We start from the raw sequence: 17,422 nt of genomic DNA, 5'->3' as shown, positions 1-17,422 counted from the left end.
ACATATTGTGTTGTCTGTTAATAAAGTCAAGCATAGAACCGAGCTCTCACATAGTGAGAAAGGGAAGAAGTTCTTGTAGCTGGAAGTCATTGAATTCGGAAATTCCAGCTCATTTCAAGTCCAATTTTCAATAACATTGCCTATAGCTGGAAAAAAAAAAGTGATGAACGACGACATTAAAATGTAATATATATATATACACTACACAGTGGTAGTTGACTGTTGGCTCATGTGGGAAAACAATTAACAATGCGAATGCCGTGAAAATCATGAAAGGACACACACACACACACACGGACACACGAAAGAAAGTAGGGCGTAGCTTTCGGCTAACAGAGAACATCATGGAGAGATGGACGAAACGCATTCATTCAAAGCCGGCGAATTCGATTAGCGCAACTGGCAAAGTTGTGTGCCGTCATTCGGACTGTGTCACTTGTAGCAGAGATGTAAGCGCTGACTTTTGGAGATCGTCACCCAAGTGGAAACAGTAGTTGGTAGTTTGGTACTTGCTATTGGGAAACAAGCAAGCCTAACAGGCAATGTAATATGAGGAAGCAAAGAATAACAGACCGACAAAACAAGACCATCTAATAAAAAAAAAAGTACCGAGTTCACCATTCACCGAACGCCGATTGTCCACTTGATTGATGGCGTTTGAAGGTCAAACGTCGGAACTGAATTGAAGCAACAACGGCAAAACGGCTACCTAAGCGGCCCCAGCAACGATATCGATTTGCTGGTTTTCTCCTTCCTTTTTTCTTTTTTTTTGTTTTTAATATTGGAAAATACGTTAGAGGATGTAGATAAGGCTCCTATCGTTGAGCAATGTTCAGTGGCGTAGGCGCCCTTCCGCAAGTCTTGCACTATCTTGACTACATAATACGACGATTACAATAAATTGCGGCAGCCTTCAGTATATGGATGTTTCAATTACGACGACTCCTCCACTCGAAATGGAAAAGGCAAATGAAATAGAAGCCGGCCAATTCTGAAGTTTATGTAGGAAAGGAGGAAAAAAAAAAAAGAGATTGAAAGAAGAAAACTGCCCGACGATACACTTATGATCGAGAAATATGCATAGGAATTTACACGAATCGGTCATTGAAGCATGCTTACCAATTTCGTTTATTCCCGGCATTTCAATTAAAAAGGCTTCCAGGTGAGGGCGGATCAGGTCGTGTGTTGTCTTTTGGCTCTTTATTCCCTCGTTGTTTCCCTTTCGTCAGTCTATTTTCAAATGATTTGCCGTCACGTCTAAACAGCGGTGAACCGGAGCTGCGTCTGTACAGCGCCAGAATACCTGAATGCAATCCATTGTTTTATGTCTCATTAGTGGGCTCTTTTTTATTACTCGATCTAACTAAAAGGAAAAACGATGAAAGACGGGGATACAAACTTTTCACTTTAAATTTCATTTCACTTGAATTGGGTAGGCGTCGACATCTTTAAAACAACTCTGTTAAACACATTAGTTGATTCATCGTGTGCTATATTTAGACATTTTGCCACGTTTTGAGGGCAAAACCTGAATGGAAGGTTCAACGTTCAAAGCTTTCCTGCTATTTTTGTTTGCGAGCACAGGCAGTGCTTTTTTTTCCTTCTTTTTGCGACTATTGCACGGTTGTAACGATGCCGCCGACGTAGAAGAAAATGGAATTGCGCAATGGGTTACGCTCTCATGGGTCCCCCATGTGTGAGAAATGGAGACGGAGTAAACCCGGTTAAACAGAAGCGCACATGCAATCCACCGTCTCTTTGTCTCAAAAAAGATTCGCTTTATTTTGATAGTGCTGAATGCGTCTTACGCTGTTTAAAGAAATGAAATGTTCTTGGGAAATGAGGATGCACTTGCGTTTGAATCGGTGAATTGGGAGGCTAATAATAATCTCTAAAGTTTCCGTTCATTTTTCGATTCATCGCTAATAGGCGACGCGTTTAAACGTCACATAACAAAGAACAATGAACTCTGATTTTGTTTCTATTTACAGCCTTTAGCATTTGAGATTTCTCATTCTAGCTTACAGCAGTGCCCGCGGTCTGATTCTGAACTTTGTCAAGAGAAAATCTTTGCCAAGTAAAAGAGACGACGTGTACACGTAATACGGGGCATCCTCTCGATGACGATGAGCTTGGCGTTATAATCTTAAATAGGTGCGCAAAATACGAGGGCTCTAAAAGAAAGAGGAAAAAAAGAAAGCCTTGCTGGTATGACGTAAGATATGGCACATAGCAATTTGCGAGCGTAGAGGGAAAGCGTAGGGCTATGGCTTCAACCCCGGGCCGTCATTAAGGAGTCCCAGAGGTAGAGTCCCAAAATGTTATCGTCATATTCGCTTGGTATATCTCGTGTGTGCGGCACGTCAGTTAGGTTAAGGTAAAACTAAAGAGCTTAGAAAAGATACGATGGAAAAAAAAAATTAGAAAACGAAGAAGAAGGCTGAAAAGGAAAAGAGGAATAAGAAGACCGAGACAAGAACCAAAAGAAAAAAACTATATGTGAAAAAAAAAATGCATAGTACATAGCAAATATAGGAAAATATAAAGGCAGTGACGCATGATCGCACCACGGGGAAAACATCACTCACGGAGATTCATTCCGAACCGGGAGTGAACGCCCCGAATGAGAAAAAAAAAGGAACAGAGATGCTATATAGGAAACTTTAGCGTTCAATGAACCGAAAGGCAGCTGATATGAAGGCAGCACCGCATCGCACACCGCGGCGTCTCTCAGGTCGTACTCTGAATTTTTTTTAAAAAATATTATTATTCTTATTTTTTTTTTTTTAAACCAGCACCGGCTTCCAATATTCATATTTCCAAGTTTGTTTCTCTGCTGCAAAGTGTGTCAGAGACGGGTGGGTGGAGGTATAATGGTTCGACGAGCAAAAGACCCGAAAAATAAAAATAAAAAAGCAAACACCCGCGCCGCCCACCCAGGTTTGGCTCGGTGTAACGTGTGGCTGGATGATGAGTGTAGATAACGTTGCCAACTATAAAGTGAATAGGTTTTTTTTTTTTCCTTTCTCGTCATTGTCCTCTTTCTCTTGTGCACTGTTTCTTTTTTGCTTTGGCTCGCATATTTTCATCGACACAACCATCGTGCCATATTCGCTGGCCCTTTTTATACGACGACGGACAAGTCTACGTGAAAGGCCTGCCTATAGGACCCCCTATCCAATTAACAAGTTTAGGTTGGCAGGGAAAAGTTTCGGCAGCGATCATCCTCAAAATCTCTGCGTCGAGGCCAGCTATACAGAGTACAGGTTACAAGTCGTGGAATTTGATTAACTATTCTCAAAAGAGAAAAGAGAGATAGATAGCGAGAGAAAGAGAGAGAGAGAGAGAGAGAGAGAGGGTGAGAGGGAAGAGTTCTTTTGTTGCTACGCGAGCCGTTAAGTCCGTTCGCTATATAGCGACTCTTCGTTACTACTTGCTGGATGTACAACGGCGAGCGTATCATTCGACTGTCTCCTGGGACTAAACTTTTTTTTTAAAATGCATCTATCTATCTAACAGAGCTGAACGCCTAACCTTCTTTATTTCGCTATTCGGCCGCGTGTGTTGCCGCATTATTGTCCATTGGCTATAGCGGTCCGCCGTGGTTATGCCAGTGCGTAATATATACATAAAGGCGGGCTGCCCGGTTGTAGCTTTTCTTTTTTCGCTATCAGCAACTAACCTTTATTGCATCAGCGCACTACGATGCACATCGATCGAGATCTTTGTTTTTTGTTTGTTTGTTTTGCGTGTTTTTACTTTCCTGCGCATTCGAATGAAAAGACAAAAATAACATTTGATCTGCTTTTCTATTAGGATGACGTAAGAAGCTGTATTATCTGATAGCAGCTGAAGTCTGCTGGAAGCACATGTACGTCAGGGTCTTGGAAATTTGTACGGGCTATTTCTTTGAATTGTGTCAGCAATTTTTACATTCCATTGTTCAAAGACAATCAAATTGAATTTTTCACATTTTAAAGAAAAAATTTAACGATGTTTAAAGTCTGGAGCTAATTATAGTTTTGCACTGAACACCACCTCCTAGTAATCTGTTAGGAATTCAAGTTTCCCAAGATATCACCAAAGATGCGAGTCTCGGGACTGGTTGTGGTCGGTTTGTGATAGTTAACATTTTAAACAGTTTGGAGCAACACGGTGTGTTAAAAAAAAAAAAAAAAGGGAAGACAAATTTTGGAAAAAGTCGCGATCCGTGGTTACTACACACTTTGATGGGCTGAGCAACTAACAGTGGCCGACCGCCTGCGCCCTGCTGATGGAATTGCATCCGACTATCCGTATAACATGCAGCGAAAAAAAGTGGCCCCCAGATGCGAAACAAGCCTAAAGTGCTAAGGCGTGTATGCAAATATGTGGCTTCTCAGTTTTATTCCCGGGACACTAGCAAAACAGAAAGAATAAACGTTTGATGGCTTGTAACGTGTACAGCACATCAGATAAGGTTGGTATACCATAAACCCACGTGCCACATCCTAACGTCTTATGTCTGCATCACGGCCATTTTGCATCACGTCTTGTCTTTCTTTTTTTTTCTTTCTTCTTGGATCACCAGATAGTTCAACCATTTGGGGCCACTCAGAAGAAACTTTCTGCCAAGGTGGGTAGTGATGGTGCCCTTAAGTAAAAAAACACAGCGGGCCAGTGTGGGCACACAGAGTAAATCGTAGGCGGGGGCAACAAAATAACGCATTACGTATGCAAACCGCAGACGATCTGGACTTGCAAGTAATAAGATATTGATCAGCGAGCTAAGGAAGGTGAGACGAAAAAGCTAGAATTCCGTCAATCGTCGCATACACTAAGCACGCGAGCATAGTTAGCATTCGTACTAACGAAACGTGGAATATCTCGCTCATCGGAGGTGTGTATCACAAAGCGAGTGCGAGTTTGCCGCTTACTACTTGCACAACAGTAAGCAAACCTTTGAAGTTGTTTGTTGTTTCTTCTCCCCTCGTGCATGACCACTATCACCCAACTTATTGTCCTATAGCAGCTCGCTATGCTCTCTTAAGATTTTTTTTTTTTTTTTCTCTTTCTAAATCAAGACAAAAAAAATCAAAAAAAAAAAAAAAGAAAGAAAAGTTAAGTACAACGAATCGTTGTAATATGCTCTGAAAATTGTGAATAGTTGAAGGGCTTTTGACTCTGTGTCTGTGTCTCACATTTTCGGGTTGGTTTCAGCTGAAAGTGGAGAGTGACTCTTTGGAGGTGAAATCCTTTACAGAGATCAAAGAGTTTAGACGGCCATAAAAATGCCAATACATCTTTGAGGGCTTACAGCTTTGCAACACAACGCGCGAATGCTGTACAGTCAGAAACCGAATCTCTGTTTTCCTGTCTAACCTACAGTAGGAAGAAGCAGGATTACATAGCCAGCAAACAAAAAAAAAATGCCACTGTGTTCTCGTTTACTTCAAAGTAGCCTATATGCAACGTGCAGTTTACGAAAATGTTTAAGCATTATGTATTTACGTCTCTAAGTATGCACACATAACCCACGGCAGAGAATCATAATGTTATTGGAGCTAGCGGTTGTGTTTCGTTTTTCCTGTTGGTTGGTTTTTGCGAATGACAGAGGTAATCGATATGTAAGAAACAAACAAAAAATCGTTTTCGTTAGCCCTTCGACATTGACTGTCACATAGAGATAACTTATAAGACATCACTGCTAACATGAGTTTTTATTTAATTTTTCGTAGTTCTTTTGACGGTATTATAGCATAACAAAGTTACTACATACGTCTCAGAAAACCATACATGCGTTGCAACTTCCCGCAAGCAAAGGTTGCAAGTTTCTCCAAAAAGGATTGCCTATATACGCTCCGTAGTCTTAAATTCGTTTAAACGCTATTTTCAGTCCGTTTAGAGAAAAAAAAATCAATGCGAGAAACGCTTGAAACTTTCACTTAAGAAGGCGCCAATTTGTTACGGCTGACTTATCGAGGAAAAAGATTATTCATCCCTAGTACTTGTTACAAATGTTTGCTTTCTTTCGCAGGCTTCAAGGGGCGATTTGAAAAGAACAATAGAAAAAATGCACTTTTGAATATTTGAAAATTCATCCAAGTAAATTGCGCTGCTCGTGTATTTCATTTGCAACGAACACAATGGGGAAAATCGAAATGCTTTCAGATAAAACGGAGAAAAGGTCAAAATGGGGAATGAAGGAAGTGTTCGCAGTAGTTCTATCGAATTCGTTGCATCACCAAACGTTTGCCAGTGGCAGTAACTCCTAACTGCCTACCGGTGATTACCCATAGATTTAGAAGGAAAGGTATGTATTAGGCACGCAGTACAACTTGTCCTAATCAAAGTTAAAAATTTCAGAATCAGTGTAAAATGTCATCTCTTAACAGTATCATCGTCACGACGAGTGGGCGCAAAGGGTAAGAAGCCAGTTATAGCAAATCGTTTGTTGCACAAAAGTAAGGTATTGCACCGCCTTTCATATACTGGTTAGTTCAACACGCTGTATCATGTTTTTGTGGCGTACTGTTGTTTAACCATTCCTTAAGGGTCAATTTTGGTCTGCCTCTCGCAAGAAAAAGCCAAAAATACTGGTGTTGTAAAACTAAACTTTCTTCCCCTTTGCTTGCCAATTGGATGGGAAACAAAAATATTACATGATGTGCGCTTTGGGGAAAGTCTGGGATTTAAAAAGGAATCTCTGATTTTTAAAAACAAATACAATAAAAACAATAATAATAATAAGAAACGAAGTTAGAACGGAACAACTTTTGCCAATCTTTGGAACGCTTCTACCATGTACGAATACCAAAAATAGGTAAAAAATTGCGCAAAAATCTTACGCGGACTTGAGGCACAAAGAAGAGAAGACGCTTATTTCCGTATGTAAAAAGAAGAAAAACAATCGAAGAACATGTTGAGCCGTAGTCTATGGTAACTCTGTGCAAATTTTGCTACCCTAATTGGATACAACTTGATGTTCATATAGCGCGAATGCATATCTGGCGTGCAATAATCTTAACATTTCTTAGAAATCGTATGGCACAACAACCCTGCACTTAACGACGATTTTTGGGAGAGAAAGGGAAAAGCACACAGCTAATCAATCAGTAATATCCAGGAAATAAGCATGAATGGTGCACAACGTGACGTGGTTGTATTTCGCCTGCTCGTTCAGTCCATCCTATAGATCTTTTTTTTTCATTCGTATTTCATGATTGCGACTAAATAACGAATCCTCTTTTGGCTGGAAATCAGGCTTCGCTTAGCTATGCCTTTCGGCTGTGCTTTAATATGATGGGAAAAAAAACATCCCGTTGCATTGCCGGCGTAATCAAAAGCAAGAACATGTTGGATACAAGACACTGGGAAATCAACGCATATTTCAATAATTACACCCCTGCGCCCCATTACTTTATGATGAGATCTCTGTTGCATCCTTTCATGTATGTATAGTTAAACGCTTTAATAATTGTGAGCTCTGATTAACCAAAACCCGAGCAATGGGACCTCGGCGAGCGTTTGTTCAGCCACGTTTGCCGTGTACTAGATGGCAGAAAATTAAGCGGGGCGTTCGGTGAACTGATCTTGTCAGCCATAGGACCTACAAGTGCCACCGGCGAACATAATTTACTAGATGGATATCAAATTTTCCCTTTACCTTCAAGGAGAGGACGTGGCGGAGAGTTCAAACTGTAAAGTTCATACGGCAGAAGATTTCTGATTATGGAAAACGCGAAAAGTAAAATTTGTGTTTAGCTGGATTCTCACCAATTGCAACAGTTCCTCTTCTTGTTTAGCTCCATTGCAGAGGTTGGCTATTGTGCAAGAACATATGCTATTGAGCAAGGATAATGAACATGTATTTAACAACAGTCAATTCGTATGGCGAAAACACGGCTCTCATAAAGAAAATACGTTCACTTTTGTTAAGTTGATTTTATATCGCTTTCCATTCTATGACCCTGTTTTCCCTTTTCTTGATTTGTTGGAACTTGCATGTGACTCATTTTTTTAACGTCTAGGGTTTTTGCATAGAAAAAAATTCAAATCGAACAACCCACCCTTTTTCAATGCAGCAAAATAGGGAGTATGAAATTGAAACACATGCACGCATGGATTGATTATTTAAACATGAATGAACGTACCGCTGACACGATAAGCTATTTTTAGAGAGTAATACCATACGGACAGAACGTACGAAAGGGAGAAAGATTACAAAGTGCCATACGTTGAACTGCTAGACGTGGAGATTTGCATAGATGAAATCCTTGAGCTGTATAACCATGAGAAGCTATTGATTCTCTTGTACTATATACGTACCCAAATACCTTGAATACCTCATAGTGATGGAACCGAAAAAAAAAAAAAATAAATAGGGAAATGAAAAACAAACGTTACTCCAAAGCAACGAATTATTACACAGGATATAGACTTATTAATGTTCCTCTTCTACGCAAACGAGTTGAAGTCTGCCGGATGAGAAGCTTCAGGAGGGAAACAGAGGACGTAGTGGCGTGATTGTCGTCTCCCAACTTTTTTTTTTCTAATAAATTGAATATCGGCATTTATAAGCCACAATGTAACAGGATCGTTTGCTTTTCCATACACGCCGCCCATCAAATATTGCGACTATTGGAGTGTGGTTTTAATTACTTTAAGGCCAGGTGACGTATATCATTCTGGTGCCAGGAATTTCAAGCATTTTTGAACGATGGATAAAATATCTACAGGACCGAACAGGAAAAAAAAAAATAGAATTAACGAATCTCAAAACCGACTATTACATTTTCTGTTTACACGGGAGTACGAAAGAGAAGTAATTGGATTTTTTTTCAAATCGAAGTGATATAAACAAATAAACAGGTTTATTAGAAATGGGTCTGTTTACTACTCACTGGGTAATTCCAATACCAGGCACCAGCTATACCTTATTATGCGATTTTACGAACGTGAAAAAGGTGTTTACTTTTTTTTTTTTAGCAATACAATGCCATAGGCTATCTGAAATATTCTCAACCTTCTCCATTTTATTTCATTTTTAGTTTTATTTGAGGGGGAACCACAATCTCCAACCGCTTCACCCCACGCATTACATTTCGCGCTCTTTTGAAGTACCAAACCCTTTTTTTTTTTTAAATCGACCTAAGATCAATTCTGAGGTAAGTAGATTGACTCATTTGCTTTCCTCTCTCATACACCTGTGTACTTTATAAAGCAAACATATCATAGAACATATGGAGCCTGTCGGGTGTATAAACTTATTAGTTACTAGACACGCAATCAGGTAATAGCTATTCCATTGTGTATACGAGTGCTCTCCAAGTCTCCAAACATACGGGTCATTGTATCAAAGTCAGACGAGCACTTGTTGGGACGGCAAGAGGCAAACAAATAGCGTCCCGATGGCAGAAGACAACCCAACCGTCAGACAAAGCTATATTGCTGTCATAACTTGTAACAATTTACGAACGCCGTTGAAAGTAACAATGAATAGGACATAGGCACTTACACGCGGAAAGGCCAAACGATCTACAATTTCAGATTTCTTGCATCTACTCTCTGCAGCGGGAATAATCGGAAAAACTGCTAACATCGTTCTATTAGATGCTTGATTTTGAGTAATGTATCTATGATAACAGCAACTTAACTTATATATCTAGGATGACCTTCGGGACTAACGTCTCTATTAGAGAAACGCCACACCGCCGTACGGCGATTTGCTAAATAAATCGAGCGACAGTGACAAGTCCTAGCGCACCGTGTTGAGTACACGTATCGTGCAGACGAGTATCAATTCGTCTTTGTACACCAATCCAACAGTCTTGTTGTGTATGGAAACGTATGAAGGCTGATGCATGTCGTATCGTAAAAATGAACTCGGCTACAATGTGGAAACGCGCGAGAATGAACAATTGCTGTTACATCAATCACCCACGGCTACGTGACTGTTACGATCTCACGTGGGACCTTTTCTTATTTGCTGGAAGTAATCAATAATTCAGCCAACACTGAGCAATAAATCGCTTTTATTAACTGCAATCGCAACGGCCAAGTGTATAGTATTTCAGCGGAGAGTAGGAGAAAACAGGGAAGCGTAGAAAGTAATGCACACTACGTATGGTTGTACTTGTATACCTTATACTATGTACGTTCTACGCTAGAAATCTGGGCTGCTTCCATGGAGGGCAATAATAAACGACGAGATTTGAAGATGTAAGTACAAAAACCTCGAGAATTGCTTACACTATAAGTCCTCGTGCATTGGATATGGTCTAGTCATATGATTGCCAAGCGTGCATGCATCCGTGCATAGTATTTATCCCGGTATTTATTAGCACAATTAATGGCTTTGGTTGGCATCCAAACGAAAAAAGAAACTTAATCCAAATGAAAACGCAAACAAACAGAACAAAAAAAAGGCTGAAATCAGAAACTAGGACGGCTTCGTTACACGTTGCTTATAAATGAAGGGTTTGAAGAATTCAAATGGTTGCCGTATAGCCGAAAAAAGTAGGCTATAATTCAAAATTAAAATGCGATATTTGCGTTTCGTTTATCCTTTTAGAACCGTTACGCTTGTGTAACGCAATTTCCTGACGCAATGGTGTGAGCCTTTTACATTATTTTGATTCGCTATGCAAATGAAAATTAACTGCGCTAAACTCAATGACCCAACCGCCATCGCATTTTGTCAATATTCTAGGTAGCGCTTAAACCTAAAATCCTCTTTCGACTGTCAACTCAATTTTCAGTTATGGTAGTAGGACATGGTTAATTTTTCTTCGCTTAGAATGACGAATAACGCAATAATGTCTCTGAATTCGGGGCACGATAACAACAAAATTAGATTGTTAAAAATAATGTGGAGTCCTCCGTTCACTATGCTTTTGAATAGCTTAAACTAAACTTAACCAAAAACTTTTTTTTTCAAATCAACAATAATTTATAATTAGCAGTAATTACCCTTCGTGCTTCAACAATTTATTTTCAAATACTACCGCCCATTCCTGTGCGCTTGTACGAATAAAGATTCCAAATATAACTAACTATCTTCCTCGAGCTGTTCGTTCACACGATTCCATATGGGGAAAAAAGGCTTTGTCTTTCTACCACCCGTTTCTGGAAAAGCATCTAGAAGATAACAATCGAGCATTTTCGTTCGCTTTAAAAAATAAGATGCGAATTCGCTTATTCCACTAAAAACTCGGTGCCGCTTCGTTCTCGTACAGTGAACGAGGTAACAAAAAGTTAAGGCACTATGCGCAATTGTTCATTTATTTATGCAAGAGTTTTTCACTGTAATTGCTTTACCTGATAACATATTTAAATGGTGGCTATTTCGATTCAACCACTTCGCACCAAATAGGTCGTAGTGATCGTTCGGCGGTTACAAAAAATGCAACATGTACCGTATTTTAGCATTCATCAATTTCCTTCAACAGAGAGCCCTTTGTCGCTTTACATTGCATAGCCAAATCCCAGTGCACATTGATCGCCAAGCGAGCAGCTTCTCGGATTAATTCACGCCCTGTTGTCGAACTTATTGTACGGCCTGTAAGGTTTACAGTTAGTAGAATCATTACAAATTTTTTTTTTTGGCAAGCATAGACTAGCTACTCTTTTGAAACTAGGCCTTCAAAAAAAAAATATAAACTAGTTACCGCAATGCATTAAAATTTTCGTAAAAGGGCTAAATAATATTCACAGTTTACTTCCCGGCGGACTTTCGAGTTCTCACAAATGCCGACAAGTAAGACGTGGAACCAATGGTTCTTGTTATCTATAGCTAGAGAAAATGGAATTACTTTTCATTTCTAATCGGTATTGACAAATTCTATTTTTTGATAACGCGGTTCGCGGGCAACGCTTTCAAATATGTACAAGTAGCTTACTTATGGCATCCTTTTTCTAGAACTAAGCCGGATAACTTTTGCGTGTATACCTAAAGACATTTTCCCGATATTAAAAGTACATTGCTATTATACAAGGAGGAGGTTCACGCAAACCGAAAATTCTATTTAAAAATGGAATAATAATAATCGCCATAGCTGTGTTTATTTCGAAGTTTGTGAATTTGAACTTATTGCTTAACAATAGGTTCCTTTAGGTCGTACATCTACAGCAATGTGATGCTATTCTTGTCAATTCCTACGTCCAATAGGCATACGTATTTTAGGCTTTGTAAATGCTTCTGTAAATTACATTTTCTTGAACTTGTGAACCTATAACTAATCCGTGGCACTTCGTTCGCGTCTATTGGATCGTTGTCGACTGAAGGCCTACCACAGGATGTTCCGCATAGATATCTACGCAGGGAATTTCACACTGCCATGATAAATTGAGCAAATAAATTGTGAACTTTTGCAACAGCTCCGCAATCTAAATTTTAGTTAGAAGATATCTATTTAAACTTTTTGAAGAAAAAATATTTTTTGTAAACCTATACGTAGCAGAGGATTTCAGTTGACGATTTGTGTTTGTTTTCTCGGGCGAAGATTAATGAGCTGTCCGTCAAACTTACAAAGCGTATGGTTAACGCTTGAAGCTTGAAAGCAAAAAGAAATAGTTAGAGGGTTTCTTTCGCTGTTTTTTGAGCGCTACCCTTCCACTCTTCTTCAAAACAAAACAACAACAAAATCAAATTAGGAAACTAGCATCATTTTGCAACTCCTTGTATTATCGACCAACTTGAACCTTATTCTCATAACGATCTTAACACCGAAATATAGCACGTACAAAAAATTTTGGATTTGGTACAAAAAAAAACCGTATCCGGACACTACAAAATACTTTTTTTTTGTAATAAGGCTATTATTTAAATCGAAAAACTTCTTTTTATTTTTAACGGCACACTTAAAAAGAGAGCAAGGTACAAACGTATTGCTGTTGATAATCAACGAGACATGTACCTTGGTGCGCTCGCTCACCCGTTATACCATCAAATAACTAGATTTTATGAAGGGAGACAGTCTAGCTGCTGTTGTATTTTTAGAAATAGAGAAGACGTTATCTTCTGTCGATCAAAACCGAGTCGGACGAGAGCATTTTTCGCTTCGATGGCGCACAACATTCGCAAAAATCATTGCATTTTCTGCCACGCTTTTCATAAATGTCAACATAATTACCCTGTTATCGTTCATCGGTGAAACGTGAAAATTCGACGTTTTGCTCCTACTAATATACGACAGAAAAAAATGCATTTCCAATCTTCTTGTGCGTGTGTGCATTGTATCCCACACTCTTCAATAATCGTGTCTTTGTTATACAATACTTGCAATAAAACACGACGTTTTTGAACCGGTGTGAGTCGAGTTGAAACCCTTCTTATGAAAATGTGGTCATGCAACGTCTTAATACTTTTGGTCTGGGCTCATCATCTTTCGCCATGCTCGTATTGCTAAAGCGTAACTCTGTAAATGCAGTGCGCGGTGCATCTGTTTTACTTGAGGGTTTTGTTACTGTTGCGTTTGTTTAAGTTTTGCTCGAAATTTCGAGAAAAGGCCTAATCACCAACCACTGGTAAACAAAACAGTGCAGTACAAGCAGCACCTATATAGAAGATAGCGAAGAGCAACAGTAAACAAAGAGGAGGGGTGAATAAAAGGGCTTAAAAGTTTGATACAGACGTTTGAAAAGTGTTTTTTTTTCCTTCCGGCAGTTTGAGTACGGCACATGTATCCTTGTAATCACGCAGTTTTCATCAGCGTAGCGGTATACGTGACAGTAGTGTGTAGAGACGGTCAACAACAATATAGCGGTTGTCGAGACTATTCAAGATCGTTGCAACAATACACGGAATTGCAAACGTTATACGGTTGGTCGGTGGTTATAGACTGTAGACCTACGTGTGTGCTCCAGTTCGCGGAGCGTCAGCTGTTACGCGCTCACTCTGTTAATAATATGTTTTAGTTTGGGAGAATAGAGGACGAGAAAGAAAAGCAAGAAAGAAGACAGAAAGAGGAAAAAAAAAAGAAGAAGAAGAAAAAAAAAAAAAAGGAACACATATGGAGGAAGAAGGTGCACGCAACCAGACGCTCGCCTTCTCACCGACGAGAGGCTTAACAAGTATACGGCCGAAAGAAAAAAAAAAAAAAAGAAAAACAAGTAAACACTATTGCTTGCTTCTCGGGGTCCAAACGCATCATCGAGAGAGGCCGGCCATGTATAAGTTGCAGCTATACAGCAGGTGTGTGTATTGATGATAAACAACGTTGAAGGGAACATGAAAGGCTGAAAGCAGGTGGGCATGGTGCGAGATTAAACCTCTGAAACTTGGTTACGCGTGGCAAAAGAAATCTGCTCTGGTCTAGATCCTTTTTTTTTTCTTTTTGCTTTCTTCTTTTCATTGTGCTGATAAGGACTGGCATACCGTGGCAATGAGCACCAATAAATATCGGGCCCAAATGTTTTTGTTTGTTTTCTTTTACCTTTTTTTTCCATTTGTGCTTTTGTTCGAATGACGACCAGCGTCTTTGATCTTCGTTCTCGTGCCGTACAGTACCAACCCGGTTACTACGTTTGCCGACCAAGGTTTATATCCTACATCGAAGGCTACTACATGTAGCCTAGTAATAAAAATTCGCTTTTTATTTCTTTATAGGATAGCCTACATACATCATATAAAGAAAAATTTGGCATATAGACGTTTCCATTTTAATCAACTACGCAGTCACGGTTGGATTCTTTCATTTGCACGAACGCACCGAAAATGATTTGCAGAGGGGGAAAAAATTGAGAAAGAGAGAGGGAAAAAGAAATATATAGGAATTGATTAAACCTTTGGCGATACAAAGCTGACAGCCCAGTAGATCGTATACTGCTCGTATGCAGATAAAGGCCCGTGTTAGACATATATGTTCATCGAATTGATGTATTCTACCATTTGGAGCTCATCAATCAATAGGGAGAGTCAACACGTATTCTATGTCTCGTCACCATATAGTAGATGGCAGCATATTTATCACCCGATCGTCAGCGGCGCGTGCCTGCTGCATTCATGTGTATTTGCGCTTATCACATCGCATCTTTTATTTTATTTTTTTTTCTCTTAACAGTTGACTAGGCAATCGGCACATCTCTCCATTTCCGCTTTGCATGGTTGAAAAAGTTAGCGGCATCACAGACAACTCGCATAGGAAATGCCCCGTGCCAGTTGCCAACTGCTTCAATGCTTTAATGCCAATATAACGTAGAGGCCCGACAGAAAAACAAAAACAAAAACAAAAACAAAAAGGCAAATGCATACCGATTCAACACCGGACATGGATCGATATGTTGCCGAATACAACGTTTCCATTATTTTTCTTCTTTAGGGCATTTTGAGCTACATTGCCCTGAGGGGGGTGAATCGCATTGCAATATCCAACAGTTGTGTGTTTACATAGCTTGGCCTACAGCGCAATTCCAAGACTGTTCACAGTATCACGGAATCTGTTTATCTACGAATCACTTGACAAACGGAAGAAGCATGTTATTTTTGTTTTTTTTATCGACAAGGAAAAAAAAAGAGCTTGGCATTGGCAGGCAAAACGTTGGCCCCAAACTTGTACATCGACGCCGAAAACCGAGAAAATAATTTTAAGAATCGCAAAAATTGCAATCTGATGCTTCAAGAACCATGGAGTGGGAAAGGATGCGTGTGTTAGCGTTCGCAACTACGTGTTGTTGCACATTCTTCCGCTTTAAAATTCTATCCTTAGTTCTTTAATCTTATTTCTCTTTCTGGCTTGAACGTGCAGGTCTGCATATGGACAATGCGTAGACATTCAATGCCTTTAACGGTTGATGCAGACTATTAAGTAATACTTTTGTAATTCCTCGTCCTTAGTTCTTAATGTCGGGATCAGACCGAGCGTTCCTTCTATCAATAGAGCAAATACGGTACCGGTATGCCGATCACTGTCCGCGGGCTCTTACACGCTCTTGATTGCATGGTTCACTCAGTTGGACAGTAATCATAGGAAACCAATACAATGAGTCAAGTCCGTGAGTGGTCATTTTCCACAGCGCGCATTTTTCCCACTAGGTGCTCGTGGTATGTACGATAACAACCGATCGCTAAACAATAAAACAGGGAAATGAATATTAAAAAAAAAAAAAAAAAACACATGAAGCCAAAAAGAAAGAATTTTGGTCATTTGGCGGAATGCAGTTGATAGCGCAGATTGAGCAACACTGATGCCAAGTTTGGTCGCTGTTTCTTCGTAAAAGATGTTACCACCAATGGTATCGTTTCCTCTCCTGTTCTATACAAGTAATTCGATTGAATTATCCATGGCAACGAGTGTCCTAACGAACTTAATGCATATTAGCCAACTGGATCACTCGAGTACAGTTAACGAAGGTAGTTGTTATCATCGTACTAGCAAATATGATTACTAGATGTGAAGATCATTCCGCAATTTGGATTACTTTTCCTTATCATGTACTATATCAATGTAGACAGTTGCATAACCAATCTCATGAGCAATTCTATGAAAATATTCACTTTAAAGTGCATGTGTTGTTTTTCCAACTTGCCGGCCCGTTCTGAACTTGCAATTCAGCTCAAACATCTCACTGGAAGGCAATCCAATGGGTGGACGTCGACGTTCGTAAAGAAGGTATGCGCAAATAAAATGCATTGTCGCTTGACTGCAACTACGGTATGTAACCTGCATGCGCCTTGTCCGCTATAAAGCAATTTCTTTCATATATAGCACACGCATGTGAATAACCTCGGCACGTCTTTTTTGGGCTTGAAATTGAAACCGACTTGCGGGGTGGGGCAAAATCTTGACTGATGAAAACTTAGTGGCTACATCGTTGGATAACAAAAATTGTCTCGTACGCGGTCAATGCAGGAAAAATGATAGCTAAAAGGTCGGGAAGACGCGACTATTCACTGCCATAGTGTTGAATAGTACGTGCTGTGTGTGTAGAGTGGTGATATGACTTTTTTTTTATACAACCCAGCGCGTCTGGTGCCTGTCAACAAGCTGCAAAATAAACAAGTCAGCCTCGAACATAAAAAAAAAATAAATAAATAAATAAAGATGAAAAGGGAAGAAAAATAAAATATCATGTAAAAATATAACTTGGAATATAAACGTTGGCCTCTCTGCAAACGTTAGAGATTTTCTTTTTTGTCCCCGAATGTCAAGTTTGTATCAAAATCGATCCTGGTCTGTTGGAAGTAGAGAAATAGAAGTAGCTACATATATTTAGTTTTTTTTTTTTTTTTTTTTTTTTTTTTTTTTTTTTTCGTTTTTGTGCTCATATTTGGAAAGGACTTCGAAATCACCAGTGCTTGGCCATCGGCAATAAATGGTGATGCAAGTCGAAAAAGTGCAGCTACCGAGTACGCCAATATTTTCCAAGATACCTATCGAATATAGCTTTCATCTCACCGAATATGACCTAGAATAACAACTAAGTCGTATGCGTTTTTTTTCTT

The 17,422-nt window shown here is 39.5% G+C and overlaps 1 protein-coding gene across 1 annotated transcript in view; it reads left to right on the top strand.

The window, feature by feature from the left end:
• Positions 1 to 296: 296 nt before the first annotated feature.
• Positions 297 to 17,422, top strand: part of LOC130693025 (inositol-trisphosphate 3-kinase B-like) — a 61,121-nt gene continuing 43,995 nt past the window's right edge. The window contains exon 1 of the mRNA XM_057516125.1: positions 297 to 311. The gene's annotated coding sequence lies outside the window, so the exon portion shown is untranslated. The remainder of the gene's footprint in view (positions 312 to 17,422) is intronic.

The sequence above is a fragment of the Daphnia carinata genome, chromosome 3 (genome assembly GCF_022539665.2).
Source record: "Daphnia carinata strain CSIRO-1 chromosome 3, CSIRO_AGI_Dcar_HiC_V3, whole genome shotgun sequence".
Taxonomy (NCBI): Eukaryota; Metazoa; Arthropoda; class Branchiopoda; order Diplostraca; family Daphniidae; genus Daphnia; species Daphnia carinata.
The sequence above is the reverse complement of the archived record's forward strand: the minus strand, read 5'-3'. Positions and strand labels throughout refer to the sequence as shown.